This window comes from Cynocephalus volans, chromosome 4 (genome assembly GCF_027409185.1).
Source record: "Cynocephalus volans isolate mCynVol1 chromosome 4, mCynVol1.pri, whole genome shotgun sequence".
Lineage (NCBI taxonomy): Eukaryota > Metazoa > Chordata > Mammalia > Dermoptera > Cynocephalidae > Cynocephalus > Cynocephalus volans.
In genome coordinates this window covers 141,159,279-141,183,567 of record NC_084463.1, presented here as the reverse complement: position 1 = coordinate 141,183,567, position 24,289 = coordinate 141,159,279, and positions in this window count along the sequence as shown.

Below are 24,289 nucleotides of genomic sequence, written 5' to 3'. Positions count from 1 at the left end.
GAAGCTTCTTTTAACACTGATGTGATGTGACAGAGAATGCCTTAACTGTTTTTCATGTGCATTTTCAGCTTCTGGGGAACAGTCAGCCCATGATTCCTTGCAGTTAGGTGTGGACATGGGACTGAGTCCTGGCCAATGGAATGTGGGTAGAAGTAATCTTGGCCCATAAATCCTTTCACAGAATCATCTATTCTATTTGTCCTCCTTTCTGCTGACTGGATGTCGATGTCCAGGTGACTTTGAAGGTCATGTGCACTTGTCAAGCCTCTGTTAAGCTGAGTGTCTTCCCCGCATTCCCACCTACTGAGTTTTCATTATGTGAGTGAAAAACAATATTCTAACAGGTCAAGCTGCAGAAATTCATGGTCCATCTATTACAGCACCTTGTTTTGCCTTATTTAAAACATTTGACCATCTCTCCCATGGCCATTGGCTAATATTTTGGTATGCTTCTGTATGTTAGTCAGTTTTCTGTTGCTTATAGCAGAATACCTGAAACTGGATAATTTAAAAAGAAAAAAAATTATTTCAAAAACTTTTGGAGGCTGAGAAGTCTATGATCCAGGGGCATACCTGGTGAGGGCCTTCTTCTGTGTGGTGACTCTCTACATGGTCCTATGGTGACCAGGGTGTCACGTGGCAAGAATGGGCTAAACAAGAGAGCTGACCTTTCAGTTGCCCTCCTTATAAAGTCATTAGAACCATGACCATTACATGAATGGACTAATCCATTCACTAGGGCACAGTCCACACAATGAATAACCTCTTAAAGACCCTACATTTCAAATACCATAATTGGATTCTCTACCTTCTTAACACTGTTACAACGGGGGTTGAGTTTCCAATACATTTAGCCCATAGCATGCTGTGTCAATCAGGGTTCTCCAGAAAAAGAAACACCCCTCTCCCCGTAGGATACACACAAATACACACACACATTTATTCAATAAATTGACAAACAATTCTGGAAGCTGGCAAGACCAAAATCCATAGGGCAATCCTGCAGACTGGAAATTCTCAGGCAGGAGCTGATGCCACAGTTTTGAGACAGAATTTCTTCTTCCTCAGGAAAACCTCAGTTTTGCTCTTAAGGCCTTTCAACTGATTGGATGAGGCCCTCCCACATAATTGAACTAATATCCTTTACTTAAAGTCAGCTGATTGCAGATGTTAGTAACATCTACAAAATACTTTTTCACAATTATTCTTTGTGCCCCTTACCCAATCTCTCTTCAACTCCTCTCTCCCTCCCCACCTCCCACCTCTAGTACCCATAGATTTGTTCTCTCTTTCTGAAAGTTCGCCATATTATGATAGACTCTTCCTTCCTTCCTTCCTTCCTTCCTTCCTTCCTTCCTTCCTTCCTTCCTTCCTTCCTTCCTTCCTTCCTTCCTTCCTTCCTTCCTTCCTTCCTTCCTTCCTTCGCACTCACTTGTGAGTGAGGACATGAAGTATTTCTGTGTCTGGCTTATTTCACTTAACAGAATTTTCTCCAGCTCTCCCATGTTGCTGCAAATGGCAGAATTTCATTCTTTTTTATGGCTAAGTAGTATTCCATTGTGTATGCATATCACATTTCCCTTATCCAGCTGTCCATCGATGGACATTTAGGTTGTTTCCACATTTTGGCTATTGTAAATAGAGCTGTGATGAACATGGGAGTGCAGATATCTCTTTGATGTGATCATTTGTATTCCAAAGGACACAATGAACAGAGTGAAAAGACAATCTACGGAATGGGAGAAAATATTTGCAAACTGATATGTATTTTTAAAGGATGGCTAAATTAGAAATCACTTTTAAATACTTTGCTACAGCCAGGAAGTGACAGAAACTTGCACCTCTACCCAGAGAAGATACATCTTAGAATCAACAAGTGTTAGAGATGCAGAGTACTTTAGGAATCCTGGACTCCAATCCCTTTAATTGACAGGGAAGTGAAGTGAAGTTCAAACTGTTCTGTGATTTGTTCAAGATTACACAGCAAATAAGGGACTAGGCAGACACTTAAAGGTTGTCTTGTCTCACTCTCATTCTATGACTGTCTAGTCAAACAATGTTTGTTGGTTTGTATACTTGATTTGTAGTTTTTACCTTCTATTGTCCATAAGACCGAGACCATGGGAATCGCATACATGTTCCCAGTTCCCACCATCTCACACTGCATTTTTTTCCCCATACAAATTACAACTTCTATGTGGAAAAGACTCTGAAGGCTACCATGGATCTCCTGAGTCACTAATTCCAGTGGAATCATTAGATTCCAATAGTCTCAATATTATTAGGGAGAAAAAAAAAGAAATGTTACTATTTAGAGGTTACCAAGAAACTTCAGATGATCCACAGATAGTTCTGTGAATTTTTTTCTACTTAATTCTGTAAAATTTTCTAATTTGAATACCTATTCCAATTTTTCATAAGTTCCACCATTCCTATTTTTAGCTCACCTTTATTCACACATTTATTGTGTCTGGCTGGATACTGTAGGTTTTATTTAGTGACTCCTGGTACATACTTGTATGGGCTTTCTCCACTAGAAAATTGATGCATTTCAAGAGAGTTTTCTGTTTTGATATTTCTATTATATAACAAGAAGCTCTTAATATAATTCCTAAGAGTTTACATATCTGGATTTAAGTAAAGACGGTTTTCTTAACCAGGGCATGATGATCACTTTAATGTGTCATGTGGCCAAACAATACAGTACCTAGTTATTCAATCAAACACTAATCTATGATAAGGGAAATGTGATATGCATACACAATGGAATACTATTTAGCCATAAAAAAGAAAGAAATTCTGCCATTTGCAGCAACATGGAAGAGCTGGAGAAAATTCTGTTAAGTGAAATAAACCAGACACAGAAATACCTCATGTCCTCACTCACAAGTGAGTGCGAAGGAAGGAAGGAAGGAAGGAAGGAAAGAAGGAAGGAAGGAAGGAAGGAAGGAAGGAAGGAAGGAAGGAAGGAAGGAAGGAAGGAAGGAAGGAAGGAAGGAAGGAAGGAAGGAAGAGTCTACCATAATATGGTGAACTTTCAGAAGGAGAGAACAAATCTATGGGTACTAGACGTGGGAGGTTGGGAGGGAGAGAGGAGTTGAGGAGAGATTGGGTAAGGGGCACAAAGAATAAACGTGAATTGTAATGATGAGTATACTAACAGTATTGATTTGATCATCACATGTATACAGATGATGGTAGTCATTGCTGCACCCCAAAAATATGTATAATCAATTAAGCTCAATTTAAAAAAAAAAAAAAATTCACATCAGGAATGGTAACAGCCACTGATAACATTTAATGAGTGCTCTTCAGTACCTGGCACATTATATACAATGTCATGTAATCATGACAATACCCCAATAAGGTGCAGAAAACAAGAGCTAAGATGTGGTAGGTTACATTAACCATTGAGGACACAGCTGATGAACAGAAGTGCCAGCATTTGCAACCAGGCTTCATGACTCCAGCACCCCATGCTGTCCCAGGTGGTCTTGTCAGCCTTTGCACCAGGCAGTGTGGACAGCATTGCTGCCTGCATTTTTATCTAGCCATGACAGCTTCCTCTTTAACGGTGTCCACACGGGTCTCCACTTTCTCCTTATTTCCTTCCCTATGCCCCTCCACATGTCCCGTCTGCCTTTGCCACCAGTTAATAATGATGGCCACATTACTTCCTGCTTGGAAATAGCTTTTCTCTTTGGCCATTTCCCAGTGGGCCGATGTGAAGTTTGTAGTTTGCAAAAGCAGCAAAGGGGCAGCGAACGGGTGGAAGCTAGGGCCCAGGCTGACATCCATTCTCCCCTGTTACTGGGACTTGTTTGTAGTTGGTTAGGCAATTTAGAGAAAAAAGAGAAGAATTGAAATGAAACACATGAAACATAGTAAAATAGAAAAGCAGAGAGAATGCTTCTGAAAGGTGTTTAAATTGCCTGGGTCAGTGTCCCCTGTGGAAGAGTTAATGACATCTTCCCTGAGAAGGGCTGTTCTTGTTCTTTCAATAAGAAAAGCTCATTTGGGATCATAATCAGCCCTCTTCTGTTCTACCAGGGCCACCCATCCCCTGTCCTCTCTTCATTTATTGTCTGCCCTACTGGGGCTCACACAGCAGTGTTGCTAGGCTGATGGAGTGATGCCTCCATTCATTTCCTTTTATTAAATGTTTCTGCAAATGGACATTTCAGGCTGGTTCCTTATTATTGCTAACATCTCTACCTCAGAACTCCAGTGCTTGCCATATGTCTGAGAGGCTCTCTGTGATTCCAGGTGTAAATATTCATACTATAAAACTCAATTATCCAGATTTCACAAGTTTGCAAGGTAATTCTTTTTTTTTTTCCTCTAAATCTTTACCCACTTGATTGTGTACCATTAGATGCTTTACCAAGTTTCTTTCTTTAAATACTTCTAAAAATTCTGGGGAGCTTTTGTCTACATATTGCAAAAACCCGTCCTCTTTATCACCGTCCACTTCAGTCGCACTGGGGCCGGTGCATTCCTGTTCCCAGTCTGGAATACAGTCTCTTCTCATCTTTGCACATTCATTAGTTTTCTGTTGCTGCTGTAACAAATTACCACGGATTTCATGGCTTAAAACAGCACACATTTATGATCTTACAATTCTGCAGGCCAGAACTCTAGTAAAGATCTGAAATTAGGTTGTCAGCAGGGCTAAATATCTCTCTGGAGACTCTAGATGTAAGTCCATTTCTTGCTCATCAGGGGTGTTGGCAGAGTTCAGTTTCTTGCCATTGTAGAACCAAAGTCCCCATTTTCTTGCTGGCTGTCAGCCAAGGGCTGTTCCCAGTTTCTAGAGGTCACCACACTCCTTGGCTCATGGTCTCCCTCCTCCATCCATCATCTTCAAAGCTGACAGTGGTGGCTACAGTCCTCACATCCCACCCGTCTGACCTTCTTCTATCTTCCTCTTTCATTTTTAAAGACTCAGTGATTAGATTGGGTCCAAATGGATCATTCAGGATGATCTTCCCATCTCAAGATCCTTAACCTTAACCACATTTGCACATTCCCTTTTGCCATATAAGGTAACATATTCACAGGTTCCAGGGTGAGAATGTGACATCTTTGTTAGGGCCATTATTCTGCCTTTCACAGCATGGCAAGCTTCTTTGTATTATTCAGCCATCAACTCAAAAGTCACCCTCTGCTGTGGTTTGAATGTTCCCCCAAACTCATTGAAGCTTGATTCCCCTTTTAGCAGTGTTGAGAGGGTGGGAAATCAGCCTATGGTATTTGAAAGGTGGACACTTTGGGAGGTGATTGGATCCTGAGAACTCTGTTCTTGTAAATGGATTAGTCCATTCATGAATTAATAGGTTAAGAGTTAAATGAATTATCAGGGAGTAGAATGGGGGCTATATAAAGAGAGGAAGAAAGCATGTGGAAATGTGCTGCTGCTCAGCTCTCGCCAGGTGATATTCTGCACTGCCTTGGAACTCCGCTGAGAGCCCCCATCAAGAAGGCCTTCCCCAGATGTGTCCCCTGAACCTTGGACTTCTCAGCCTCCAAAATTACAAGATGTAGTTTTCTTTTCTGTAAGAATTACCAAGTTTCAGGTGTTCTGTTATTAGTGACAGAAAATACTCTCTCAGAGGGGCGTTCTTTAATCATAGAACATATTGTTTTCACGGTAATGATCATTATGTCCATTTATTTTGCTTTTTATTGTTTTTATTTGTTGTTCATATTTCCAGTTAGAGTAAAAACTCCTTGAGAGGAGGTTTTCTTCACTGCTGTGGCCCAAACATCTGAGTAGTGATTCGTACGTAGTAGCTACTCAACAAATGTTTATTGAATGGACAGAAGGTGGAATGAGTAGAAATGCTCTTGAACCCACCTGACGTGGAGGGTTTCAGTTTGACCCTTCACAGTCTTCCTAAATGTCCCCCCTTTTTTATGGTGGTTGACAGAATGCTCACTGTCTTTATCAAAACAATTTAGTCTATCCAAACAACATGTCTTTAGCCAGGATATTAGACTATCGTGTTGTAAATGTAGGGCACTTTCTAAAATCTGGGTTATTCATTCTGGGAAAATAACACAGAGGAGACTTTAGTGTAACATATAGATTGGGTTTCATTTTTCCCCACCAGTTTCTCCGTAGATCATGAGGTGAGGATGTGTCTCTGAGCACTTTCTGCCATCAGTGTCTCTGTGCTCAGTCTCCTGTGGGTAACAGCAGCCAGCTCATGCACATCTCCCAAGAATCAATATGTTTGTGGTGGGACAGAACAGTTTAATCCATATTTAGGAAAGAGGGATTTTTCTTTCTTTCTAAGAAAGACATTATGCTGTATAGTTTAGCTGTCCATTATCTCAGATTTCTTTTTAAATTTATTTTTGCCTTGCTTTATTATTGCCAAAACAAAATCTTTCCTTTTCCCAGAACAAAAAGAAAGTGTTGCCCCAAAGTTGATTGATTAAATCACTGGCCGTTGCTAACTGAGTTTAATCTTGAGCCCCTTTCTCTTCCCTGGAGGTCAGGGATGGAGCTGAAAGTTCCAACCTTCTGTTCAGATGGTTGCTTCCTCTGGCATTCAGCCCCCATCTAAAAACTATCTAGGGGCCCACCAAGAGCCACCTTATTAGCATAAACCTGGGTATAGTTGACAGGAGCTTATTATAAGTAACATAAGATGCTCCTTTCACCCCTATCTCTCAGAAAATTCTAAGAGTTTTAGGAGCACTTGTGCCAGAAACTGGAGATGAAGACTAAATTATATATCTCTTATTATATCGCCGTACCCCAGACCCCTATTATCTTCTTTATACCCACACATATTACCCTTATGTTGTCCATGGATGCACCTTTTTCTGGGTCTACTCTTCTGGAGAAATATAGATGGTCCCTGATTTATGATGGTTCAACTTATGATTTTCCAACTTTACCAAAGTACAAAAGCAATACTCATTCAGTAGAAACTGTACTTCAATTACCTGTACGACCATTCTGGTTTTCGCATTCGTTACAGTGTATGATAAATTATGTGAGATTTTCAGTGCTTTATTATATAATAGGCTTTGTATTAGATAATTTTGCTCAACTGTGGGCCAATGTAAATGTTTTGAGTAGATTTAAGGTATCCTAGGCTAAGCTATGATGTTTGGTAGGTTAGGTGTATTAAATGTATTTTAGACAACGATATTTTCAACTCATGATGGGTTTATCAAGATGTAACCCCACAGTAAGTTGAGAAGCATCTCTATTCCAATGTTCAAAAAATGTTTCTTTTCCTTGTCTCAAAGTACTATATTCCTCAAATGCTTAGTCTTTAACAAAGAATCCCGGGGGCAAATGTCAACTATAAAGCACTGTAGCCTAGTGGGGACAAGACAGAACTTGAATTTGAGGTCTGACTCTATGAATTCTTGGTAGTAAGCTTTTGAGTATGTTGTAGTAAGGCCATTAGGCAAAGGGGGTTTCTTCCTGAAACCAACATTTATCAAACCTCTGCTATGAGTTCTGAACCGTGTCTGACATACCATTCAATTCATTATCTCATTTTGCTTTATTTTGCTCTCTAAACCTCTGTTTCTTTATCTTTAGAATAGGACTGAGAATTGGGCCGACCCCATGGCTCACTCAGGAGAGTGCGGTGCTGGGAGCGCAGCGGCGCTCCTGCTGCGGGTTCAGATCCTATATAGGGATGGCCGGTGAGCTCACTGGCTGAGCGCGATGCGGACGACACCAAGCCGAGGGTTGCGATCCCCATACCGGTCACGAAAAAAAAAAAAAAAAAAAAAAAAGGAATAGGGCTGAGAATTATAGCACCAACCTCACTGGTAATCAGCAGATGAGGTGGCATCATTGTTATATATCATGGGTATGAAAATCATTTCTAAATTCAAATGTCTGTACAAGTAATTGCAAAATCTAAAGTTAAGTGATAAAATTAATCTTTTTTTTTTTTTTTGTCTTTTTCGTGACCAGCACTCAGCCAGTGAGCGCACTGGCCATTCCTATATGGGATCCGAACCCGCAGCGGGAGCGTCACCGCACTCCCAGCGCAGCACTCTACCAAGTGCACCACGGGCTCGGCCCAGATAAAATTAATCTTAACCTGGTTTAAGTAATGAGGATATTTAAATCTTGCATAACTGGCAATCCATCAGCACAAGCTTCAGGGATGGAATGGAATAGAGGCTTTAGAATGTCATCAAAGAGCCAGGTTCTTGTGGTCTTTCCAATCTCCTATCTTCAGTGCAGACTTGAGGTAAGGTTGGTTTCCTTTATGAAATTAAAGTAATTTGCAGAATAAATTGTGACCAAAGGGATTTTTCTGTGTGTGTCCAACTGGGGAAAAACAGAAACCTCTCTGCCAAGAATTGCATGTTCACACTTTTCTTTAGTTTGATGGAGCCAACTTATATTTCAAAAGCACCACTGGATGAGAAGGAGTCACTACTGTATAAGAATACCATTCACTGATGAACTCAGAATAACTAGAGTTGGAGTCACTTTACCTGAGTCCACACAAAATTGAAACTCTCTTTGTAAGAACGCAGACTATTTCTGGGTAGGCAGCAAAAAAGTCTATTCTTATGGAGAACCTCTGTATCCTTCCCACAACTCTTCTGTGTTTCTTCCTCAAAAAGGCAAACCAGTCACTAATATGATTGACTGAAGTGCAGAACATTTATTGCTGCCCTTTAATAATAAGTTGCTTTCCCATAACTTTTTCATAGGTAGGAAGTCTGATCTTGAGAACAGATCAGATAGTCACAACTATTTTTTGTTGGTTGAATTTCTGCCTCGACTCTGTTAGATTATCTGTAAAGATGGAGACACATTTCTTCCTGGCATTGTATGCATGTTCCTTACAATGAGCTTTTGCTGCTTGTCCCATAAAGGGGTAGAATTTATTTCTCCACCCTGTGAATATGGGCTTGCCTTGAAGATTGCTTAAACCAATCAACTGCAGTATAAGTGGTGTTGTGTGGTTTTTGAACCTAACTCCCAAAAGGCATTATAGCTTCTGCTCTTGCTTGCTACCTCGAGACCACCATGTAAAAAAGTCTGGGCTAACCTCCTTGAGGATGAGACACATGGAAAGAGATTTCAAACTACTATGTTTGGAGTGGTTTGTTACAGAGAAACAGAAAATTGTTATAAAATCGATGGGTCTTGTTATCTAAGAAAGAGTATTAATACACATACTTATATTACAGTATAAAGTATATTATACTTAATACTTGTTTATACTTTAAAAAGAGATAAACAATAATATTTTTAAAAAACTGTTTATTTGTAGGGATAGAAAGGGAATGAAGTGAAGGAGATGGGGATAGAATCTAGACTTCTTTATTTGCTGATTTGAATGTGGAATTGTGTAAATATTATATGTAAAGAGACAACAAAATAAATATTTTTCAAGTATTTCAAAAAATCTAAACTAAAAACAAATTAGCTTAAATTTCTATCTAGTCATAGAATTATTCAAAGTATCTTAAAGATACAGTGACCTGACTGTACATCTCTTCAGGAAAAAAAATAAGTGCAGAACAACAGTAACAACAAATAAAAAACACCTTAGACATGGTATTACAAGAAAAATATTCATTTCCATCTTCCATTTGGATATACTGTACCCTTTTTAGTCATTATATTTTTAAGTAATTTTACAAATAATTTGCAGAAGAATAACAGGATAGTAGGAAGTAACAATATTAGAAGTTTTAATAAGAATTTAAATTTAGCAAATCACTTTGTTTAAGTAAATTTTGGCACATAAATGTCATGAACGCTATGAGAATGCTGTAACATGGCCTTTTAAAAAGAAGGGATAATATGGATCCTTTTCACAAAGTATTACAAGAAGTACTGTTGAATGACTTACTGATATGTATTTTTACCTTTAAAAATATATTGTTTACTCATTGATTTATGAATTTTAAAAATTTGTCTGGAATACTGTCGTGTAGACTCATAGTCTGGAATTTCACTTATGTAATTAATTTCACTAGCATAATTAGATTCTGCAGTAATGATGTTCCTTTGTATTCATCTGATTTATCCAATAATTGTGAAACTTTAAAAATAAATTTTCTTTTCCATTATGGAGAAAAAAATAGGAGATTCAGTGTTCTCCACTGTGTTTATTGAAAGCTAAAAGCAGACCATAAAAATGGGGTCTGTGGCCTTCTTTCAAAATGTTTTGAAAGATAATGCAATACCTTGGACAATCATTAAGAAAACGGAAGAACGATGTAATATCAATGATTTATTTATTATTACATCATCTTTCTAGTCAATTCCATTATATTTTTTAGTCTTTTATTGTATAATTAAGAATAATTGATAATCAATGTGAGTGAAGATGAAATAATTACTAGGATGATGAAATAGCAAAATGTTTTAAGATATTGGAAAGATAAGATTGCTAGGATATGACAATGCATCTTAGATTTATAAAAAACAGTCCAGTGAATCTATATGGTAATTGCAAGATCAAATTAGTTTCATATTATTTTTTAAGTAAATTTTCTCTCTCTTTTCTCCCTAGAAGATTATTTCAAGGAACCTGTTGATTAAATGAATTCCTGAATGAACAATAAATGTCTGGGTCTTTTTTCCTCCATTTAACATCTATTTCCCCCTTTGTTTATAACTATCTTTTACAAAGGGGACATTTAACAAAGAGAGAAATAGGTTAAGATTTTATAGGATCCAAGTGTCCAGCAAAGGGCTTTTTCTTAGACTGTGCATCTGCCTTTAAAACAGAATGACTTCATGGGAAGCAATTCAGAATCCTAATATTAAACATTCTATTTGAAGTAGTCCCATTATTTTCCTTTAAAAAAATGTAACCTTCATTCTTATTAGGAGAGTGGATTAGGAACTGAGAGCTCCCTTTCCTTTTATTCAAGTACTGAGGTGGTGCAGCCATGCATTCAGCAGTGACCAACTCAGCTATGTGGGACTAATTAGGAAGAGTAATTATTTATTTTTCTTCATTAGAAAAGCACATATGTATGTGAATAGCTCCTTGAAGGCTGGATAGTTTCTAATTTTTTTTTTCATTTGAATGAGAAGAGGTAGAGTTTAATTTCTTAGAGCTGCTATTCTAGATTGGTTTTGTGTTTAATGGAATGAGCTGAGCGGGTGCAAGTGGAGAATTGAATATCTCTAGCCCAAGAGTCATTATGGACATATTTGAGTGGAGACCTTGGTAAATTAGCTATCAAGCTAAAAGAAAACTTAAAATCAATTCTAATCCCATTCAACATAGAAAAGATACTCATGTTGGGCCAGGCTACAGATGCAGGGAAAACCACGAAACAAAAATTTCTTTTCTTGAGAGATTACTTCCCAATGAGGAAACAGTCATTTATGAAAATAAAATTGACGTGATGTGACAATGGTTGATGTGCACACCAAATTCTATGCTATTCCAAATATTGAATGAATCAGCTTGAACTAGTGGAATAGAGCATAGTTTCAGAGAAGAGTTAATATTTGTTCTGGGAATTTAAGGACAAGAAGGAGTTTGCCAGGCAAATCAAAATATTTCCACATAGAGGAAATGAAGTGATGAAAAACACAAAGATCTGAAGTGTACCATGCATTTGAGTAAAGATAGGACCTCTAGAATGTTTTGAGCACTAGATGTGGGAAGCAAATGTCACCATTTAGTAGAAGCATGGGTTATTTGGGTTAGTATTCTTGGGTCTATGCCTCTTGTCAATTCCCTATAACTATTCTGGACCAATTCATTTTGGGAGGCAGCAGAGGGCAAAATTGGTAAATATCACTGTGAGCTAGGTGTTGGGGGACAAATAGAAAGCATGGGTGGTTTAGGTCATTAATAGCATCCAATTAGCACTCATTCCATTATTTGAAAGAGAACCCAGTCACTTCCTGTTTTGCTTGATTTTTCACATGCAAACTAATGAGTAGTTCATTCTAAAAAGTCTCTAATTACTAATAAGATATTTAGCAGAATAATGGCACAAGGATTCCTTGGATGAGCGTGCCACTGTGTGAAATCCTCATAAGAAGAATGGACATAGGAGAACATGGTACTCTCTTGTTGATAGTGCCAAATTGCCCAAATAAACCTATGCAAGCAAATGTAAGTAAGAGGGCACAAAAGCATGGTCCCAACATAAACTTTTCAGATATGCAGAAGCATAGAATTTTTTAAGTTAAGGTTTTTTACATTAGCAGTCACATTAACAGCAGAAAGGAGGGAGATATAATTATATATTATCAGATATGTATCTTGCCAGAGGTAAAGTGTGGACCTTTGAATTTTGGCAGTAAGGAGTTTTCTTTCTGACTGATGATTTTTGACCACAACTGCAGATAAAGGGGTAGGTTAGTAATGAGCATTTTTATTCATTTTTATTGTGATTAACTAATATGGTTTGATGTGTTCCAAGATCCCAGTGTCTTGTTCTCAATATAATTTTGTTAAATGAATGAAATAACTGTGCACCTTATTCAGGAATTTTTCACAGGAGTAATTCCAGCCAGGATCAGCTGAAAAACTCCCCAGACGTATCAAGCCCGAATTGCTCACCCACAGATTGATAAGTAAATAAAACAGTCGTTTTAAGCTGTGAAATTTTAGGAGTGGTTTGTTACATAGCAATATGTAGCTGATATAACTTGTCTTTGCTATCCACTTTTGTATTTCTATAGCCTAGTTAATTGCCTGACACGTAATTAGTCCTTGTCAATTTTTTGTTTATGGACTGCAATTTTTGCTTCTTACAACAGTCACACAAGAAAAATATTATTATTCCCATTTTGTAGATGTAGAAAAAGAAGTTGAGAGAGATAAAGTAACTGGCCTATCTTAGAATGCTAACAGAAAACAGATGACACACACAAATTAGGTTAAATTGAGAAAAATTTAGTGTAAGGGCTATTTACACAGGCATGAATAGGGTATTAAATTATCTGGAGGGGTTGTTACGTAAAATCCTGTTGTTACATCAAATCCTTTTGTTACTACCCCTAGGCATGAAGGGCAGAGGAAAAGAGGAAAAAACAGCAGGGAGGGGAGAGAGGGAGAGAGGAAGAGAGGGGGAGAGAGAGAGAGAGAGAGAGAGAGAGAGAGAGAGAGAGAGAGAGAGAGAGAGAGAGAGAGAGAGAGAGAGAGAGAGAGAGAGAGAGAGAGAAAATGGAAGATATGCAGCATGGTGCCCCAAATCCTTGTCTACTGGGAATCTGGGTCTGGAGACTTCAAAGACTCTATGAAGCATGCATTTTACTACTTGAGTTTAAAAGATGTGGCAACTTATCTCTTACACCTCTCTCCTAAATGTTTATAAGAATAACATGTCTGTATTATACAGAGGTAATTCCCTTTCTCATTAGCAATTAAATCAGTCCTAGAGTGGGGCAGAAGGGTGGAAGATGCTTATCAAGATGAGAAAGTCATCCTATTCGTAATACACCTCTTTTATGGTATTTGCATGCCTGGTATCCTTAGGAAGACTATTCCTCATGGTTGGCGAATATTTTCCTTGATAATTTTATCTGATTTTGAGTAAGGCAAATGCTGTTTGTTTCATTATGTAAAAGAAGATGGAAGGGTAGTTGCTACAAGTTTGCAGAGAGAAGCAACAGGAGAGAAACAGTTTTGACAGTTTACTTCCATCTTGATTGTCAATTTTATTTTATAAATGAAAGTGGATGTACGAGGGATTTCAACCAAGAAAAAAACTTGGTCCTACAAGCACACAGAGAATTTCCAAATTTCTGGTAGGCAATGTGGGCAGTGTGGTGTAGTGAAGAGTGCTGGGTTTAGGGATCTACTCCCAGCCTCCCTGCTAAGAGGTATGTCATCATTATCCATTTCTTTAAACTTTTAATGATTCAATTTTCTCGTCTGTCAAATTATCAAAATTATGCCAGACCCACTTACTTAGAGGGTAGAGTACTATAGTATAACAACCACAGAATAACATTTTTTATCTATAGTACACTGAAAAATACAGAACTCTTATTTTTGTTGTTTGTAAGGTATTTTTCTTCTCAATAAATGCAAATATTTTGCAACCTCCCAAGAAAAATCAAATGAGCAAACATGTGGCTTTGTTTGTCTGAACAAATCCAGTTACCCTTGACAGCCTCCTTTCTGAAGTCTTTCTTTGAAAGCTGTGTTTTGTGGGGAAAGGTGACAAGTTGGCCACGAAGAGCCTTCACCTTGTGTGGCATTCTTTTGTGATTGCTGTCCTGGAAAGGAAAGAGCTTAGTCATAGGCCGCCCTCAGGGATCCAACCCACAGCAAGTGATGTTTGATTCATAGAGTTCCTCCACTGGAGTAATTAGAGGGAGCAAGAGGAGCCTGGCCTAAGTTACAAGATTTATGCAATGAAAAATTCACCAGTGGCCTCTGTTTCTTCTTTCCTTTTTGGTGATAGGTTAAGAGCTCAAGTTAGAGGAAATAGAAAAAGAAGAGAGCAGTAGGCAAGTTAGACAGTGATTCATCATTCATCTGGCCTGAATCCAGAGAGATATTTGTACACAGCTTAATGTTTGCAGGAAGAAGAGAAGCCATATGGGAGTAAAGAGAAGTTTTAAAGTAGGGCCAGTCACCATGGTGGAGACCGCACAATGGCGATGTCCCCAAGAGGAATTTTGTTGGGAAAAAGTGACTTTGATTTTTTTGTGCACTCTGTCTTAGTGCTTCTTATACTATTTGGATAAATGGATAGAAGTTCAACTGCCCTTAATCCTATTATACATTGTCATAGTAGAAAGATTTTTTTTTTTTTGTAGTGATTTGTCATCAAATATATTGAGGGAATCTTTTATTTTGGTTGAATAAGCTGCCTAAACTCACTACACAAGCCCCAAACAACACAATGAAATACGCTCTAGCACTTATTTATGTTCTAGACACAGTCTTCTATTATTTGCTGTTTAACTATTTTTGCTCCTATATCTTGTCCCATCTTGATTCAAAATGCCTTATGATGGTTTGACTTAATCTTTTCACTTTTAAGATAGTGCAGAAGTGATGCACATTCGATAGAAACCATACTTGAGTATCCACACAACCACTCTGTTTTTCACTTTCCATACAGTATTCAATAAATTACACGAGATATTCAGCCTTTTATTATAAAGTAGACTTTGTGTTAGAGGATTTTGCCTAACTGTAGGCTAACATAAGTGTTCTGAACACGTTTAAGGTAGGCTAGGCTAAGCTATCATGTTTGGTAGGTTGAGTATATTAAATCCATTTTCAACTTAATATTTTCCACTTATGTTAGGTTGATCAGGACATAGCCCACTGTAAGTATAGGAGCACTTGTGTGTGTGTGTGCGAGTGTGTGTGTATATGGTGCTGGCAGGTGGCTTTGTGGTATTTGGAGGCTGGCTTCCTCATATGAACATGAAATTATGTCATCCTCCGATCTTCTGCTTCCTTTGTAGCTTCAGAATAGATCCCAACTTTAGCTTTGGTTCCGTGAATGGCAGTTTCTGATAGTGGTTAATTCAATGGCTTGGCACAATTCCGATTCCACTTAGGCAACATATAAGACACATTCAACTTCTCAAACTATGATGACTTGTTTATTTATGGACGTTTTATATTTATTTATCTTATTTGGAAGACCAATTCAGAGCACATGTCTTAATCCATTTAGTCTGCTGTTTAGAATGTAATAAAATACCATAATTGGGTAGCTTCAACAACAGAAACTGAATTGTCACAGTTCTGAAGTCTGCAAGTCTGAGATCAAAGTGCAGGGGATCTCGTTCTGGTGAGGTCCCACTTCCTGGTTTGCAGCTGGACATCTTCTTGTTGTGTTCTCACATGGTGGAGAGCAGAGTGATAGGAATCAAGCTCTCTTGTGTCTTTTTACAAGGACACTAACCTTATTCATGAAGGTCTCCATTGTCATGATCTAATTACCTCCCAAAAGCTCTACCTCCTAATACCATCACATTGGGGGTTAGGATTTCAACATATGAATTTTGGAGGGACTCAAACATTCAGTTTATAGCAGCACGTAACCTTCACTTTTATGATAAGAAAAATGTAGCTGTGATGTACATGTTTGGGATATTGCTGTAATGTGATTCCACCAAATTGACCTTCTCGCGATTTTGTTTAAGACTTCCAAGACCTCAGCCTTGGGAAGATACTTGCTGTTTCTTCAGTGAAAGGATTACAGAGGGATCACAAAAGATCAGCAGCAGCAACAGCTACTTGTTCGATCAGCACCTACTGGGTGAGCCAGGGACTTAGCGTGTGTGTGTGTGTGTGTGTGTGTGTGTATACATGTATGTGTATATATGTATGTATACGTGTATGTGTGTACTTTGTGTAATTCTTCCACAGAATAACTCAGACATTTATTTAGAACATAGTAAAAAATTGATGCAAATAATAGGGAGATCAATTATGTATAGGTTTTCTCCACAATCAAAGGCAAAGACAGGGTTTATAAATATTTCAGCTGTGAAATGTACATCATGTGTTTGTGTCTGTGCAGTGCTGACCAGTAGATAGCCGAGTTTTATGCCGTTTTCTTCATTAAAATTTTTGTTCTCTCTTTGGTTAACCTTAGTTATGGGAGGAGTTAAGCTGTCAAGAGGACTTCGGTTTCTTTTTGGCAGTGTCATCAGCTGAATGTCAACTCAAATAAATGAATGGCGAAGAAGGCCTCATGCACCATTTCCCATCCAGGATGGAGTGGTTTCTTTGTATTTGTTCAATTAAGAAATATTTGCTGATTGCCAAGACTATTCAAGGTCATTGAAGACGAGACATAAGGGACAAAATCTTCCTTTGAAGAATGTGTAGGAAAACGTGGTTGGGCTAAGTGCCCAAAATGTCTAATTTCCTAAATGGAGATTATTTTTTGGCCCCAGCCACCAACATGGGACATCAGCATTTTTTTTACTTATCGAAGTAGTTATGGTAAATTATCCAATGACCAACTTTTACAAAAATTTCATTTCTGAGAAAGAATAAGAATTAGAGAAAAAGAGTGAGAGAGAGAGAGAAAGGAAAGAAGAAAGAAAGGAAAGGAGAAAGGAAAGAAAGAAGGAGGAAGAAAGGAAAAATGGGGAAAGGAGGAAAGAAAGAAGAAAAAGGATAAAGGAATAGATTATACATTATCTTCTACATCTACATTCTATCATTTCTCAAATGAGTCCACATTATCTTAAACACTCAATAACTTGTCATTATGGAACTGTGCTTAAACAGCACCCTCTTGGCTGTTTTGGTGGATCTTCACAATAAAGAGCCATAGCTATATCATGCCCATATGTTTCTGTAAATCATCCCTTATATAAAAGTACATATAAGAAAAAGTACATATGAAACATAACATTTAAATTTTTCACTAAAAATTTTATTTTTCTGCCTCTGAAAGTGGCAGAAATAACAATTTTATTATATAGTTCTTTTTCTTGTTGGGAAAATCTGAGATACAGTTGATGATGCTATTCTGGCCTTTATGATTGGCATATTTACTTTCTTATTCTTTCCAGAATTTTTGTTTTTCTATTCTTATATTTTTAAAAAACCTTGTCCTTTACGTTGTGTGTTGTGAGCCACCTCTGGTTATTTATGTAAAGATGAGATGAATAGGTGATGGGTGGATATGTAGATAGATACCCGATTAAGGTCATCAATAATCCATTTCTGAAAACCAGACATTCTTCATGTAAACAGCAACTGGGACCCAATTTTTCCTTATTTTAAATAGGAAAAATTATAATGTGTTACACATCAACCACAAATCTACAACGACTTTCTTAAAATGTAGCTAAAACAAACTACCTGTATGTAAGTCTCAGACTGTATGGTTAGGATATAAAATGCTTAATACATCACTTTCTGATCACCAATGAATTGATAATCTCAAACGTTGCTTCTTAATACAATAACATTTTTCTTCTATTGTAATTATTTTTCTCTTTCATTTGATTCTTTCTCTAAAATTTTCATTCACAAAATGTTAAGTTTCGGGGTAAGCCATTGAACAGCACTAGGCAAAAACAGGTGCTAAACATAAAAGGCACTGTTGAAATTCATTCAGGACAAGCTCACCATGGCAGAAAATGGCTCATGCTATGTATGGCACTGTGATTTCTCTCTTAACACCCACAAGATTGAGACAGACACCTCTGTGTTTGATGGCCAGAGTGCCTTTCAAAAAGTCTGCCTGTGATTCTGAATTTCAGTCAATTGTATCTGGAATGTAACTCATAACTGTTACTCCACATTATCTTTTTATTGCACATTGTTTTTTCAAATATATTAAGAACTGGGAAAGTAGATATAAATTATTATAGGAAAAATGTGTCTAGAGATAAGTACATTCTCTAAAGTTAGGCATTAAAAATTAACAATTGTTCTAGAAGAAAAAAAAGTCAATGGGGAGAGTTTCACACACTACCTTTATAATGTAATGCGGTTTGCAGAATTGTGGCAAAGATTATTTTAATGGAATGTTCTGTGGTGGGGATGGAGAAGGTGAAAGAACGTTGTGCTTAGTTTTGAGCAACTCAGATCTGGCAAAACCAAAGAAGGGGAAAGGGAAGAACCTAATGTCAGGATTAAGAAGAAAAGTCTTTTTAGAACTACCTTATATCATTAGTGTAGATGACATTGGCTTTTAGATGTATTAGAGACTAATTTGCTCACTGTACATATATTTGTAATCACCCTCCATTTATAGCAAGTGCTGGTAGTTTGCCATTTGCTGCAGTGGTGACATTTCTATATACACACACACACACACACACACATACATATATTTAAATTAGGTAAAATAATCTAAATAGCATGTAAATGAGGCACAAATATGAAGGACTAAAATTTGGTAGCTATAACTAACTACAGTGTCATCTTGACCAGGCTATTTAAACTTTTGGAGTCTTATTTTTCCATCCATAAAATGTGTATAATTACCTTGAAATAGTGTTTAAAGATAAAGGTATTAATTGAGTTTTCTCCAAAAGCAGACAATGAGACAAGGACTTGAGTATGATCATTTAGAATGCAAATGAGAGAGTGTCAAAGTGAGCTAGGGAATTAAAAACAAAAGAGAAATGTGTAGGTTAGACTACGGGGCACAGTTGCTCTGGGAAGAAACAAGATGAACATATTTAAGAAATGTCCCAACAGAGGATGGGAGGTTGGAGGACTTTTTTGCATTCTTCTATTCCCCAGGAATTTTAACTGTCCCTCCACTCTGAGTTTGCACCTGCACACATCTGAGCAAACTTCTCAGGATGCCTTTAAACTGTCTTGCAAGAGATGCAGAGAAGCATTCACTTGAGGTAGGGCACTGTCATCAGCCTTGAAATTGTTTATCACAGATGCTAGTAAACTCAGAGATGGGGCAAGAGGATAAGGCAGTGCACCAATAGTGTCTGATATAGGCACTTACATCACTCCTAAATTCTTGCAGCCTGTAATGAGTCTACTGTTTCACTGAAGCTTTAATGGAGTGGGCAAACACAGAATATAGGTTACTAAAGAGGGAGAGCTGTGATAAAGGATAAATTCCTCACTACTGTACCTGATCCTAAGGCCATAATTCATATTCTTCAATCTCTCCATTACCAACTGTTCTACATTCTTTTCCCTCATAGCAAGTGTTTCCACTGGTCTGATTTGTTTCCCAGTGGGGTGGCCTAAACCTTCACCTTTGAACATCTGATCCCCTGCTTGCAATATTTTTAACAGGATATGGTTGCCACATTGTCATTTACAGCTATCACTGGATAAAAAAAAAAAAAATCAAGAAGCACTCAAGAGAATGCCCTGAGATACAGTCATATTCCTCCATGCTCTCATTATGTAGTAGTGGTTACTTATTTGTAAATATAAAATTTAATCATCTTTTGGAAGTATAATATCTCCTATCTTTTCTGCTCTGTTGACATGAGTGATCTAAAACAACCAGAACGCAGTTCAGTAAAATTTTAATTTATCTCCTGATGAAGATATCTATGACTTCGTTAAATGACATTTAATCTAGTAAAGACTACCTTTGTGGGTGTATTAGTTTCCTAGTGCTGCCATAGCAAAGTACCACAAACTGGATGGCTTATAACGGAAATTTATTCTGTCACAGTACTTGAGACTAGAAGTCCAAAGTCAGGGTTTTGGCAGGGCCAGTTTCTCTGGAATGCTGTAGAAAAGAATCTGTTTCCTGCCTTTCTCTCAGCTTCTGGTATTGCTAGCAACCCTTGGAATTTCATAGCTTGCAGCAGCATAATACAAATCTCTGCCTCCCTTATCATAGGGTGTTCTCCCCTAGTGTGTTTGTCTTCTATTCCTGTAAGGAAACTAGTCATATTGGGCTCATTCTAATGACTTCATCTTAGCTTGATTACATCTGCAAAGACCATATTTCCAAATAAGGTCACATTCACAGGTACTGGGGATTAGGACGTCAACATATCTTTTTTGTGAGACACAATTTAACCTGTAAGGGAGTCACATTTTGTCCAAGTTGGTTACTGAGCATGACAGTCAAAGAGGCCAATAGTAGTTCTACCTCTTAATGGTTGTGGATCCAAAGTCAACCCTTCAGGATATTATCCTCAAGATGGTTCCTTAGTCAAGTCTTCATGAGGCCATTCAGAAGCTTAATCAGAATAAGAGCATTTGAGCAATGCTATATATTCCAGAACCAATTAATTTTATTGTCATGTGCCCATTATTGCATTTTCTTAACCATAAATTTTTTCTTTAGTATGAGGCAATATTAGGTGGTATTTTATGTCAGAAATTCAAGCAGTCTTTGAGTATTTCAGTCTTTGGATGGTGATACTGGCCCAGGAAATGTGGTCAAGGAAGAAAAGTTCACATCCAAAACAAATAACAATCCCTGTAGGGATGAATGGCAGCAATTCCAGGATTGATGTAGTCCAAAGTAAACAATTTTGCCTCAAGGTCTCCTCAAAGGATCCTATCTTATAAAAGATCAGTATATAACCCTTCCTTACAAAGGATCAGCTTTTGCTGCTGACACACCAACAGTGGCAGTTGCCAGATCAGCCTCACTGGGAGGAAGTTCATGCTAATGGGTCCCAAAATAGTCTGCATTCTTGTCACCACCATGGCTACTTTGTTTACGGGCCCATTGTACAGCATTAGAGTGTTCGTGGAAAGAGCTGGATAATCACCTCAACTCTGGATGAACCATTCTATCCATCTCTTATTTAATGCTTCATCTGAGGTAGATGCCTTCTGATGGGCTTTGAAACAAGATATCACAATCTGTACAATCTGTGCTCTTTCTCAAAAGCCCATATACATATCTCTTCCTAAAACCTTCTTATCTCCCCGTGGTCTTGTCTTCTTTTTTTTTTTTTTTTTTAATTTTATTTTGTCGATATACATTGTGGCTGATTATTGCTCCCCATCACCAAAACCTCCCTCCCTTCTCCCTGCCACCCTCCCCCCCAACAATGTCTTTTCTGTTTGCTTGTCGTATCAACTTCAAATAATTGTGGTTGTTATATCTTCTCCCCCCCCCCGGTTTGTGTGTGTGTGTGTGTGTGTGTGTGTGTGTGTGTGAATTTATATATTAATTTTTAGCTCCCACCAATAAGTGAGAACATGTGGTATTTCTCTTTCTGTGCCTGACTTGTTTCACTTAATATAATTCTCTCAAGGTCCATCCATGTTGTTGCAAATGGCAGTATTTCATTCGTTTTTATAGCTGAGTAGTATTCCATTGTGTAGATGTACCACATTTTCCGTATCCACTCATCTGATGATGGGCATTTGGGCTGGTTCCAACTCTTGGCTATTGTAAAGAGTGCTGCGATAAACATTAGGGAACAGGTATACCTTCGACTTGATAATTTCCATTCCTCTGGGTATATTCCCAACAGTGGGATAGCTGGGTCGTATGGTAGATCTATCTGCAATTGTTTGAGGCACCTCCATACCATTTTCCATAGAGGCTGCACCATTTTGCAGTCCCACCAACAATGTATGAGAGTTCCTTTTTCTCCGCAGCCTCGCCAGCATTTATCGTTCATAGTCTTTTGGATTTTAGCCATCCTAACTGGGGTTAGATGGTATCTCAATGTGGTTTTGATTTGCATTTCCTGGATGCTGAGTGATGTTGAGCATTTTTTCATATGTCTGTTGGCCATTTGGATATCTTCCTTAGAGAAATGCCTATTTAGCTCTTTTGCCCATTTTTTAATTGGGTTGCTTGTTTTCTTCTTGTAAAGTTGTTTGAGTTCCTTATATATTCTGGATATTAATCCTTTGTCAGATATGTATTTTGCTAATATTTTCTCCCACTCTGTTGGTTGTCTTTTAACTCTGTTAATTGTTTCTTTTGCTGTGCAGAAGCTTTTTAGTTTGATATAATCCCATTTGTTTATTTTTCCTTTGGTTGCCCGTGCTTTTGGGGTCATATTCATGAAGTCTGTGCCCAGTCCTATTTCCTGAAGTGTTTCTCCTATGTTTTCTTTAAGAAGTTTTATTGTTTCAGGGTGTATATTTAAATCCTTAATCCATTTTGAGTTGATTTTAGTATACGGTGAGAGGTATGGATCTAGTTTCATTCTCCTGCATATGGATATCCAGTTATCCCAGCACCATTTGCTGAAGAGGCAGTCCCTTCACCAGTGAATAGGCTTGGTGCCTTTGTCAAAGATCAGCTGGCAGTAAGTGTGTTGGTTGATGTCTGGATTCTCTATTCTATTCCATTGGTCAGTGTGTCTGTTTTTATGCCAGTACCATACTGTTTTGGTTATTATAGCTTTGTAGTATAGCTTAAAGTTAGGTAGTGTTATGCCTCCAGCTTTATTTTTTTTGCTCAGCATTGCTTTGGCTATGCGTGGTCTTTTATTGTTCCATATAAATGTCTGGATAGTTTTTTCCATTTCTGAGAAAAATGTCTTTGGAATTTTGATGGGGATTGCATTGAATTTGTATATCACTTTGCGTAGTATGGATATTTTCACTATGTTGATTCTTCCAATCCAAGAGCATGGGATATCTTTCCATCTTCTTGTATCCTCTCTAATTTCTCTCAGCAGTGGTTTGTAGTTCTCATTATAGAGATTTTTCACCTCCTTGGTTAACTCAATTCCTAAGTATTTTATTTTTTTGGTGGCTATTGTAAATGGGCAGGCTTTCTTGATTTCTCTTTCTGCATGTTCACTATTGGAGAAAAGAAATGCTACTGATTTTTGTGTGTTGATTTTGTATCCTGCTACTGTGCTGAAATCATTTATCAATTCCAACAGTTTTTTTGTAGAGGTTTTAGGCTGTTCGATATATAGGATCATGTAATCTGCAAACAGGGACAGTTTGACTTCATCTTTTCCAATCTGGATGCCCTTTATTTCTTTCTCTTCTCTGATTGCTCTGGCTAGTACTTCCAACACTTGCTCTTTCCAGACCCTTCATTATCTGAGCTATTCTCCACTATCTAATAGTGCATGCATACCCATAACTTAGACTACTTCTTCCTCTATGTCAAGGTTCAGGGTAGATAATACATATTTTACATTTTGCAGTCCATATAGTTTTTATTGTAACTACTTAACTCTGTCATTGTAGTGTGAAAGCAGCTATAGACAATATAAAAGCAAATGGGTATGGCTATGTTCCAATAACATTTTATTTACAAGATTGAGTAGATGGCTAATTTTTCCTATGGGTTATTGTTTGCTGATCCCTGCTCTATATGAAGGAGTTGATAAAATGTACATCTTAACACTCTCCTTATTGGGAGGATTTTCCATCATCTGAGCCCTTGAGTGGGGCTATAAAGTGACTGCAGTCCATTTTTGCTCACAGCAGTATTTCAAGCTGGCACATTTGTGAACCAAGCCTGGTTTTCTTCCTCTTGTGTCACCTGGTCTTAGGAGACTCCCACGAGTTTATAGTGTGAGCCGAGGCTAAGAGAGAGGTGCTGATATAGCATAAGTAGGTGATTATGGCATGTAGGATATCTGTCATGTAACGTCTTTTTGCCTCTGGACCTGCTCAATCTTTATGACAAATTTACTATTTCTATTTTATGATGGGTTGCTTCTGCACTCACTAAACTTTATGAATTGCTGATTCTGACAATACCGAACACATGGCAGAGAGTTGCATTTTCATAGCTATTTTATTTTCCATGGTATAGTGCTTAGTCTCTACCAAGGCCCAGTATCATTCCAGCAGCAGGTTTTCAAATGATGAGTAATGATCTGCTGAGGAAGGCACAGCCTTTTGCCAGAACACTGGGGAACTTCACTGTTATTTTCCTGTTGTACTTATGAGGGACTCCACATGCTGTCCTCATCTACCACAGACAC